Here is a 12,410-nt window from a genome sequence, read left to right on the forward strand (position 1 = left end):
TCCCTTATATAGGTTTTATATGTGAGCTCACACCACATGATAGGGAATATCCTTTGGGACAACTTGGGTCAGCTGTCCTGGTTGTGTCCCCTCCTGGGATCTTGCCCACCCCTGGTCAGGAAGTTAGGGAGACAGCACTGATGCTGTGCAAGTTCTACTCAGCTGCAGCTAAAACACCAGTGTGTTATCAGCACCTTTCCAGCTACCAGTGCACAGCACAGCACCTTGAGGGCTTCTCTGGGGAAATGAACTTCATCTCAGCCCTAGATTATAGCAAAAAAACTCAGTAACTCTACAAGCCTCTGCAGGTCTATGATTTTCCCTTCAGAGTGTGTTTCAGACCAATGGGCCCAGGGTGGATGTATTAATTTAAAAATATTTAGCATTGTAGTTGGTTGTTGCTGCTGACAGGAAGATATGTCTGGGTCCTTTGCTTCAATTACATGCTAACGCTGAATTACATGGGCTAATTATTACAAGTAAAGAGAAATAGCATGCTGAGAATCAACAAATCCCTCTGAATTAGATGCTACATGTGCAGTGCAATTTCAGTGCTTCCTAATCATAAAGTGCAGCCCTGCACATACACAATTTTATTTCACTAAGCTTTATGGGCACTGGTACTACATATAGCTCCTTAAGATCCAGTGGAAACTGCTCCTGTATAGTTGGAGCCCTGCATCCGAGTACTGTACTGAATCATCATCATTCCTTTTGTGATATATCAGGCTTATCTTGATCCAAGTCAAATGTGTGCATTTAACTTTTCAATAACTTTGCATCAATTTTTTTTAAGCTTTTGACTTTCCACTTCCAGTGATGTAGCTAATTACTTCAGGAGTACATATTTAACAGATGTCATCTGTTTTCTGAAGTCACCTCTTGAATTGTTCAGTTCTATTTTTTTTCTACTATCCACTGGCTGTTGTGGGAATTTGGCATTTGCTTTCTCCTGGGTCTTTATTTAAATGCCACCGGTTTTATTAAATTTATCTACAAGCAGTGGCATTCCATCTGGAATAACTTGGTGCCCATTTCCCATGATTTTCCATCTTCTGAATTTATCACTCTCATTATGCAAAATTTATCTCTCATTCAGGATGCAGGGACAGCTACAGGGGATCTTTTTATTCATCTCTAACAACTGTCCAGAGTTCCTCTTTTGCGCTTTCTTGCATCAGTGGTGCAAATATTGACTACACTCCTGCATGCATTACAAGCACTCCTTAAGAAGTCTGTCTACATCTCTCATTCAATGTCTGATTTTTTTCTTTCTTTTTACCACAGTGATTTTGTAATTATTCCACTTGAACCATTTGCCACTTAATCTCTCTCTGCCTATGAGAAGGGGAGAATGAATTCAATGTTTTGCTTTGCTTTTATGCATGGCTTTTGCTTTCCCTGTTAAACTGTCTTTACAGTCAACCCACATATCCCCTCACTTTTATGATTCTCTTTCCCTATCCCGCCAGGAAGAGTATGCAAATGGCAGCATGAGGCTTGCTTAGTTTGTGACTGAGGTTTAACCATGACACACACTTTGTTTCTGACTGCCTTATATACAACTCAATGCCTCCTCTCCCTGGAAAATGCCACTGAACTGCAGGTTAATGTCATACACGCAAATCTACATCCTGCGCGTCAGCCTGTATCCAGTGCTGCCTCAGCAAAGCACTAGGACAGCCTAGGCCAGCCTTTCCCTGTCATAGAGAGATGGTCTAACACTCAGGGACCCCATCACACACCCAGGGCCTCCATCACATCACCAGGCCAGGGCTCATGCTGTCAGGGTTGTCTGCACTTGGTGGACTCCTACAGCCATAATTACTTAATTATGTCAATGGCAGTCGTAAGAGACTGCTTGACTGAATGTGTTATTTCTAAACCCACTGAAAAAGTGCTGAAATTCCTTTGCTCTTAGACTTTTTGAAGTCTTTAAGGCTTTAAAGTCTTACTCATGATGACAGTAGGGGAATGAGATAGATCCACAGCCTGTTTTGTGAGAGATTGCACTGCACAGTAGTAGTCACCACAAAAGACCCACCTCCTTTCTGGGCAACCCAGGAAACACTGTGAACAGTAGAATGAGTTTTTTGACCACCCAAGCAGAAACAGACAAATTGCACATCCAACCTTGAGGGAAGGCATAAGACATAGATGAATGACTTGGTTCCTTTCCATAAATTCCAGAAGTAGGAAACCTCTTGCTGTGTTCTAAGGCTGGACCAGAAACAGCACCTGCAGACTGGGGCCTTGTGAGATGCTCAGGAAAGTGGAAGGAGTCAACTTTGGCGTTGGCACTGGAAAAAGTGCTCTTCTGTGGGGCATCTCTGCACCAAGGCAGCAGCAGTTGCTGGTGCTGTCCCACTCATTGTGCTCCCAAAGCCAGATGCAGTTCAAAGCTGCAGAGAAAACTATGTACCAGAAGTAAAGAACTTCCAGCACCAAGGCAAGAGGGGAGAGAAAGAGAGAAAAGGAAAAGGGCAAATTATATGCTTATTAATTACTTAAAAATGAGCTTAGATTTGGACAAAAAGAGTTATAATTTGTTCATTTATGAGACAATTTTCTGACTTACTAACATGATCTAATTAAATTTCTGCAACCTCAAGTGTATCTCTGTAAATGCTTCAGAATTTTATTTCCACTTAGAAAAAAATCACTGCTCTATTTTCTCCTTTACTGGAACCAGTGTAATGGATTTCTAATTTACCAGACCATTTACTGCTGACAAGATATGAGTTTCAGCCAAAATATTTTCCATAAAACAGTAAGAGTAAAGCATCAAAACAGACGTTTTCCTGTAAACATATCTCTTGGCATTGTTAAATATTATGGGGTGCATTGCAAAAAGTCTATCACTGTTTAAATAACTGCCTTTCCTGTAAAGGACTGACACTTCTGAGATCACAAAAGTAATTGAGAAGCCTTTTCCATAGCCATTCAAAAAGATTAAACCGTAGAGATGTTTATGGAATGTATGTACATTTCTATATAAAAAGTCTATATTGCATATAACTAAAAAAGCAGTGCTCCCTGTAAACAGCAGGTGGTGCTACTGGATCATGCTGTAAAAGTGAACCGAAAGACATGAATTTTATTTTTATTCTGCTGTTAATTAAACATATGCAAACAGATAAACTGTGCGGGGTTTGTGGGGGGGGGGTGTTCCTTTATTTCAGATGTATCTTTAAATTTCAAATGTATCTTTAATATGAAATGGTAGTGTGAAAAAAATATAAAACAAAATACAAAATGAACAAAATAGTGTGACATTCTCTTCCATCTTATAGAAATAAAGTTTCAGACAGGACTCATTTATAAACTCATTTATATTCTGAACATAAAACATCAAATGCGAAAACCTTCTGCTCAAATGAATGGTGAAAAGAAATGTATTCACTGTCCTTACGTGGAGCATGATTACATTCCTCATTTGTTGAAGAGGGTCAGTGATAACTCTTTGAATTCCATAAACAGTTTACTGTTGTTTATTTGCATATTAATCAGGATAATAGTGTGAGTGTTTAATCATACCCTTCATCAGACCTGTCTAGTTTGCTGCTCAAGTACTGCAGCTGTGCTTTTGAGACTGGGAAGATATGTGCAAAACAGCTTATAGTGTGGCATAATTCCCTCTAAATTTTGCTCAGAATATACAACTTGAGATGATCAGAACAGGGGAATGTTTGTCGTACAAATTCAAGCAAGTTTCTTCTTCCTTTTTTCAGTGTAACTTTCAAAATGTTAACAGATATATGGGCATTAGAGTAAAAGTTAGAAGTACACATGTGATTTTCAGAATGAAAGTAACAAGGAAGCAGCAGTGGCATTGCAAAACCAGATACTGAAGGGATAAGAATCAAGGATTTCAGGAAAGGGAATGAAATCTTGAAATTTGAGGAGAGAGTGTAACAAACCCTCTTGGAAAGGAGATATGATGAAATAAAATGCGATGGAAACAATTCTGGAAATTTGCAAATGCAGGCACTGCGTAGAAATGGACTGAGATGACAAGACCAGCAGTGAAATGGAACAAAACTTGCTAAAATAACTCCAGATTAAATACTGAAATCAAGGGAAAAAAGGAAAACATTTTGTGTTTTGAAGATGGTAAAGAAATGAAAGCTCACTGTTAGGCCATGTTGGCCTCTGGTTCTGCCTTCTTCCCGTCCCTGTGTAGGGATGGAGCATTGCTGTGCTTTCAGGAAGCTCTTTGTGAAAAGCTGCCAGCATTGCAAGCTCCTTTGCCCTCCGTGGATGCTTGCCAGGGAATCCCTCAAGGCTGGGCTCAGAGCATAGTCAAGCTGCCTCTTTTGAAACCCGGGCTCCTCGTCCTCTTCAGCCTGCTCAGCACGACCTTTAACTCCACGGTGCTGGGCAAGGGGACCTGCGAGATAGGGACCTTTGCAGCCTGAGCTGCCCTTGTTCCTCTCTGTCCGTGCACAGAACACAGCGTGGAAGAGAATGGCAGCAGGGCCCTGTGTGTCCCAGGGCTCAGGTTTGGTGCCGATTTGGCTCCACAGCCATGGATGCAGCCGCATGACACAAAACCTCACCTTCGCCATGCGCTGGTTCTCATCATGCCAGCGCAAAGAGTGGGAGCAGGCTCTGGCTCATGGTTCTCGTGAGAGCCTTTTTCCCCTCTTCCACCACCAGCTCCATCACCATCCCTGCCCTGGGCTGCGTGGCTCTTGGGCGGGCTCCTCCGGCCCTGAGCCGGATGCCCACGGAGCCCCGACCCAGCCGGGCCTTGGGGCTGTGCCATCTGGGGAGGCCAGGGCAGGGTGCAGGGAGCTTGGACCCACCACACACACCCCAGGCATGCCCCTTCATCACAACCAGCCCCTCTAACGGGCAGCAGTAGCTGCTAAGGGGAGGTGACATGATTTATACAGACTCAGATCTGGGAAGATGCTACAAAAGCTGGAAGAGAGAACAGATACCTTTGTTACCTGACATGGAGTAATAACAAAGCACTCAAGCACCATATTAATGAAATGTATGCAGACCTGAAATAACAAAAGAGCTGGCCTCAACATGCTCATTGCTTCCTCTGAGAAATGCTAGTCCTTCTTCCTCAAATACATCAGAGTCTGCTCAAAATGAAATTCACAGTGAAGTCAGGATGCCCCAGAGGTGCCTCCCAGCCAGCTGTGATTCCTTCTTGTTGCAAAGGGCTTTGGAGTGACCCCAATGAAGGACAAATATTTGCTCTCTGTCGAGTCTAGTGTCAATCTGATGTTGAAAAAAGTCACTGTAGGGTAGCTCCCAAAGGAAGAAATGCAAACCTTCCCTTCCAGAGTGAAAACATTTGAGTCATTTGAAACATCAAAGTAGTGACCTACTGCAAATACCATAAGCAAAATGCAGCTCTATAGGAACAGGAGTTCTGGCAAAGATGACCCACATGTCTTGTACCATTTGCAAGCTACAGTATTACTTTATTGCCAACTGCTTGCATTGAGAGTAGCTTACCAAATCATATGTTCAACATGCCTTCGGCATTACACTTTGTCTTTATTCAGAACTCCTAAGTGGCCAATATTGTTCTTCTAAATGTAATCATTAGTAATAAATATCCAGATGATATAATTCCATTAATATCATGTTCCTATTTTAATATTTGATACAAAGGGAAACCATGCTCTTAAAACTGATGAAAAGCTTCATAACTGAAAACATTGGTTTTAGATTTGAGCCAAAACATAAATCTAATATGAAAAATATTAGAGAAGAAGAACTAACTCGTGATCCTGAAGGGACTATAAAACATGCTATAAAAATACTTTTAAAGGGTTTGAGAGCAAGGGCCAAACTAACGCAAAATGTCAAGCTTTGACCTGCATTCCATCTCCCATGACTCATCACAACTGCAATATGAGTTCCTGCTGGCTACATTTCCATTACTATTATGAAGGGAACGTGGCTCAGGGATAATGGACTGTGCAAACACATGGAGTTCTGAATCTAATAGAAGAATCAACTGAAAAGCAAAAGATGATTTTACCACCCCTATTGTGGAGATCTAGAACCAGACGTGAATGGCCTTTGGAAAGCTGAGAAAAGATTCTACATCTTCCAAGCTCTAGACCTAGTTAAGTATCCATGCACAAATTACAGAACCACAAAATCCCAGAAGTGTGGGTTCTAGCAGGGCTTTGGAGGTCACTTTACTGTGGTTCCCTCTCACAACAGCATTTCCCATCCAGCACTCAAGCCCTAATGCAATGGGATTCTCCAAGCTGGGCAGCTCCCTGCCAGGAGAAGGAGATGAGACGGTTCTGGTGCTGGCATGGCCCACAACAGCACTCTGAAACAATCTATTTTCTACCAAAAAACACTGCCTGAAACAAAAGGCAAGTGTCCTCAGTTATAATTTCTGAATATAATATTGACTCAAAGATGTGCTTGTGTTCACACAAGAATCTACAGACCAGGCAGACATTATTTTATGGTGGAAGCCTTTTAAATTACTTTTGTAGGAGTAGGAGTAGGAGTAGGAGTAGGAGTAGGAGTAGGAGTAGGAGTAGGAGTAGGAGTAGGAGTTTTTCCTTTGTTTTTGCTACTAGTGAAAATCTGTCATCAAGGGGAAGAAAAAAAAGATGGAACAAGAATGATAATGATTCACATCTATGTTCCAGCTGTACTCTGAGGCTGCAAAAATCCATTTTGATTTTAAGATTGCGTGCAGAGCTCTGCTTCTGCTGAATGGGAAGTCATCATGATGCAAATATCAGAATTAATGGAGACAATGCACTGTACTGTACCTTCTCCAGTTAGGGGAAAATGCAAAGAGAAAATGTACTCTATTCTTTAACACAGCTTCTCAGAATTACAGCAAATACTTTGGTGCTAACAGTTTATTTTTGCTAACACAGAAATACTTCATAATATTTTTTTCAATTCCTTTATCATTCTTCCCATTGCCATATTTAGCAAGAAATAGGTGAAAGCCTGGAAAACAAGGGAGCAGCAGAGCCTCTTTCAGGCTTTGAAGTTACAATGGCATCGGAGACATCCCAGCATGATTAAGGGAAATCCAGGAACATCCATCTGAATTAGTGGCAGTGGAACAGCATAATCCTTGCACACTAAGCCCTGCTTTGTTTTCAGATTGTGCTGCTGATCTTAATGAGAAATATCAATGGCCGAGTAAAAAAGGGCCTGGATATCAGTTTATATTCTTTGGAATAATCAGGGTCATTCCTACTTCTGATAGCATCCCCCAGGGCTGCCAGTTGCCTCTAAACTCTGCTTTTGACATACTCCTGTGATTCGAGGCAGTCTCAGCATATTCTGATTAAAAGTGTGAAAACATGTTCTCAGGGAAGAAAAAAGTGTCAGATCCTTTCCCCAGGGAAGCCTAACTAATTGGCGCACTGTTTGCCCCGGAATGACTGAAAAGAATGATAAAAAAACATCTTGTCATTGATAAATACACTTATTTCCTTTATGCCATTCCAGTTATTTCACTGGGTCACACGCTCACAACTATTAATAACTTAGAACACTTGATTCTAAAGGAAACCTCTGCTTTTAGCAGCATGGCTATTACAATATGCAAACTGTCTCATCTGACAGCCTGAGCTGCCCTTACACAGTCTGGTAGGCTGCAGACAGACAGTATTTTCCACACAAAGAGCATTTCTGCTTGAGCAACTCCCATCAGACATCACTACCAGCAGCACACCAAGATATCCAAGTGAGCAGCTGCCATGCTCATCAACACAGCATGGTAATACTCAAGCATAAGGAACAGAGAGGAGCTTACAACCTCCAGCAGGCTAAGGGATCTGTACCAGGTTGATGTGGCTAGGGCTTAGCTTTTGACAATTTACAGCTCCTTGGGAGATGGTGTTCCAGTGGGCACTAATTATATGCTCTTTTCTGGTTGAATTTTCACTGAGAACAAAGTGCCTTGCAGATATCTTGGCCTCTTCTGTAAAATTCATTTATTTTCTAGTGTTTTCCTCTATTCTTTGCTATTGCCATTTAAGTGTAAATAAAGCTTATACCATGAGGAAGGGTGCCTAGGGAGTGCCCTGTTATTTTCTCCACCATCTCAAAATGCTTTCCAGGATGAATTAGGAGGTGCTGACTTGCTAAGACTTATGACTACTACATTTTCAACTGATCTTTTTACTTGGTTTCCCCAGTTGTCAATATACTGAATGGGATTTAATTTTTGTAGCAACTTCCTGATCTTTGAAGTCAGTGTTATCCCTTAATAAAATCCTTTGTGTTCCAAAGATTAGAGAAGCCATTCTTTAGCATGCTCAGCTTTTGCTGCTCCTATAGGCAAACTAAAGAGTCCTATAAAACCAGTGTATCTAGAAACATGTTAATTCTGATTTGAGAATCTAACATGCTGTTCAGAAGCCTATCTTAGCCAAAGAGCAAATCAAAACAGTTTTGGACACTGCTGAAAACAAGCAATATTTTTTAGAACTGAGGGGAAATAAAGATCACTTTTGACTATCTGAACCAAAGTCATTCTGATCTCATTCTACAGTTTTAACTAATTGGTCTCATTGTTCCAAAAAAAACCCACTACATTCAGGTAGCATTTTTCTGCATTATGGGGTCTTACCTTTTTTTTAGCTTAATAGACATGCTGAAAGACTAAAATATAAACAAGAGTAAGACTAAAATATAAACAAGAGTTTATTGAATATATTTTCATTCTAACATCTAAAGGCAGATTTGTTATTGAAAGAGTTATTTTATTTATCAGTCTGGCTTACAACCAACCAGTTTCATGGCTGCTAATCAGACTACAGCAGCTGCCACCTTCAGAGGAACATGTGCGTGCCAAGATGTCTTCTGACTGCTTTGTAATTTCCCAGTGCAGCTCCATGGGCTGCTGAGTCCTTCCTCTTGCATGTGAATCTCGTGACCAAAGAATAAAAACTTTATGAAATGAGAGTTTGTAGATGTAAAGTGGTATCCACATTAAAAAAATGGTGATTTATAGCACTTTATTAGATTTTGTATTAATTCCAGCACCCAAGTTTTCCCCACCCCCAAAAAGCCCCAGCATCTGCTGGCAGCAGAATATGCCAGCAGAAGCCAGAGAGGGATCCATCTGTACATGGAAGGGAGAAGAACACTCATGGAGACCTCCCCCAGGTGATGTAATATGCCATATGGCTTTTTTCCACATAGTTCAAGTTTTGCTCTTGTATTTAACCTGGACCATTTGTCTGCTATTTTGAAAAGTAGAGGCTGCTCAGATTTTATGTTGGCCATGGAGATACATATTGAATTGGTTGAAAACTGTGCAGTGTATGACAGGTTTCTTTCTTACAGCTGTTGTACCATAACAACAAAACACATACTGTGGAGGAAAAGGTTTAGTGACATTTTTCCATTAAATTTTCTGTAGAGCAGGCATTCCTTTCCATAACTTGCAAATGTTTGAACTGATCAAATGTAGTGCTTCATGCAATGAGGTAGAACTTTTTTAGAACAGGGAGTTTCATGAGACTTTGCCAGAGGACACTGTGAGTACAGGTAGTCAGCTTGGCTCAGGAGGAGTCAGATGATGAGGTGGAAAGGCACCATCTGGGCACCTTCTACTGCTTGGACTCACTAAGTAAGCAAAATACGTCCGGAAAAGTAGAAAGTGTCATCTACATTTACCATGGTCTTGCACTTTTGGCCCTTGTTGAGACAGAGGTGCTGGCTAAGTGGATCTTTGGCCTGAGCTGCTACAATCATCTGGTGTCCTGACATTGATTTATGGTAATTATTGTAGTAACTTCTAAATTATTATTCAAATGTATGAAACCTAAAGGACCTTTGCATATATTGAAGTTAATATTTATTAATACTGCATTGTTAAATACATTTAATGATTACCTCAATAGGACTATTCATGACAAGGCATGCAACCTTTAAAAGAATATTTGTAGGACAAAAACGTGGGGGCATTTCTCATGTCTTCCATGCTTTTTGATGAGAAAAAAGGTCACTTGCTTCATATGTATGTATGGCAGCAATGATTCTGAGGATGCTGTGTTAAGGAGCCATGAAACATAGCTTTATTTTTTACAGGAATAAAAATACTGTCTTGATCTTTCATGCTTAGAATATGGGGGAAAGGGTTGTGTGCACAGCATTAAACCAATTGTATTGTCATAAAGTCTTCAAACTGGCAAAACAATTATGGCTCAAAACTTGAATCAAAAACAGGCAGAGGAAAAAAATGGTGCCATGAAACTGAACATTACTAAGCTCATAACTATGTAGTCTGCTTCAGTACTTTCCATGGAAGATTAAAGCACAACCATTATGATTAGGGTTTTCTGTCTCTCACAGGATGCACTCTTGTCAATCTTCCACTTATATTTTACTTTCAGGAAGCAAACCCAGTGAACTGAAGTATCATTTGACGTTTCCTACAGTCACTTGTGAATTTGAAGTAATGTTTTCAGTTACTTTTGCTGATACAGTCTATCATGAGATTGGAAGAAATCAAAGTCTAATAGCTAATCAAAATATTTTCTACAATAATATTCAATTTCCTGAGGAAGCTTCTATTTTCTTCCCAAAATTAAAATAGGGCTTAAATGTGTCATTGCCAGGGAATAATGTAGCCCCTAATCTGCTTTAGCAAAAACTGACAATAATCTTGAAGATCAATTCCAGATATCAAGAAAATTAAATTATTCTCATAAAATTGGGAACACTGCCTTCTTTTACCTGCCAACCCAAATCCACAAAACCAACCAGAAGAGTTTGCACCATTAGGCATCATTTGCCCATCCACCTCCCACTGCAGTCAGATATGTTGGGCATCAAGGCAAGTGGCAGCATGACAGGTTCCTTCCAGACCCTTTCCCATTCCTGAATGGCTTCATCATCCCAGTACAACTTTCAGCATCTTTCAGCAGCAAATGCCCCTGCTCCCTCATGCCTGGGGGTCTCTCCATGGATCTGTCAACTGCAGCATGTGGTCCAACAAGGCAGTGTAGCTCCAGGTCACACAGTGCACAGGTAGCAGATCCTCTGAGCAACCTGCCTTTTAACTCTCAGCATTCCTCAGATGTGATTTGTGTCTCTCTCATAATCAGTTAAACTTCTTTTTTTCATTCTTTACTTTAAATATTGCATTTTAAAGGGTCTAAAAAATTGGAACAACATAAAATAATAAAATCAATGTGTTTTTTTCTTTATTATTCCCTTCATTTTTCTGTCTGATCACTCGCTAGCAGTTTTTGCCACTTGAAGGAAAGGACTGAGCTTTTGCTTTGCATCTAAATATCTCATCTTTAAATTTTTAATCATTGGTTTATACAACATTACATTATTTTTGAGATGCTTTTTGAATAGTTTACTTAGGCCATAACATATATTTTTTCCAATAAAATGTCCTGTGTTCTCACATTTAAAAGTATTGATAAATATTTTTCACCTTTGAGGTGAGTCTTCATTTTAAGCTGTGGAAACCATATCTTACCTAAAAGAGAAATGGCCAAAGGTTGTAGTTCCAAGGAATCATTTTCTCTGATGCTCTGAAGTGATGATGGATGCTAAGCAGGTGCTGTCTTTGAAATACCATTCTTGAAAGCAAACAGTTTGTTAACTTCAAGTTAAAATAAGAAAGTTACTCTTTTGCCCAGTAATTAAACATCAGCAGTTACCACCCAAGTGATTGAGAAACTAGATTTATTTGGCAAAACAAAGGTAAGGTGAGCAGGTAAAATTGCTCCTACAGGCTCAATTGCAAAAAACCACTACCAGAGAAAACTGTTTTCTGCTGTTTCTCCCACACGGCTTAGGAGAAGTACACTGCTGCTTGCATTTCTGGAGATAGAGAGGCTTGTACTGAACATACACTTTAATCTTCTAAAGATTTATATTCCAAAGAAAACCCTTCTAATAAGGTCCTGAATATTTTGTGCCAAGTAGCAGCACTTTCATCAGTCATGAAAAATTGACTGCATTTTGCAAGAAGGGAGACACCCCAGCATCTGGGACCTCCCCCATTAACAAGGGCTGATGATAAATGATGCAAAGCAGTTTGGAGAGCTCTTCCACCAGCTCTCTCAGTACCCTTGGGTGAATCCTATCTGGCCCTATAGACTTGTGAGTATCTAAGTGGCAAAGTAGGTTGGTAACTGCTTCTTCCTGAATTGCAGGAAGTCTATTCTGCTCCCTATCACTTCAGGGGGCTGTCTGGTTTCCCTGAGGTTATTAATTCTTTCTGTTAAAGACAGAGGCAAAGAAGACATTAAGTACCTCAACATCTTTATCCTTTGTGGCAATGTTCCCCTTCACATCCAATAAAGGATGGAGATTTTCCTTTTCTTTTTAACATACTTATAAAAGAACTTCTTATCTTTCACAGCAGTAGCCAGACTGAGTCCTAGCTGAGCTTTTGCCTTTCTAATTTTCTCTCTACA

The sequence above is a fragment of the Cinclus cinclus genome, chromosome 4 (assembly GCF_963662255.1).
Source record: "Cinclus cinclus chromosome 4, bCinCin1.1, whole genome shotgun sequence".
NCBI classification, from domain to species: domain Eukaryota; kingdom Metazoa; phylum Chordata; class Aves; order Passeriformes; family Cinclidae; genus Cinclus; species Cinclus cinclus.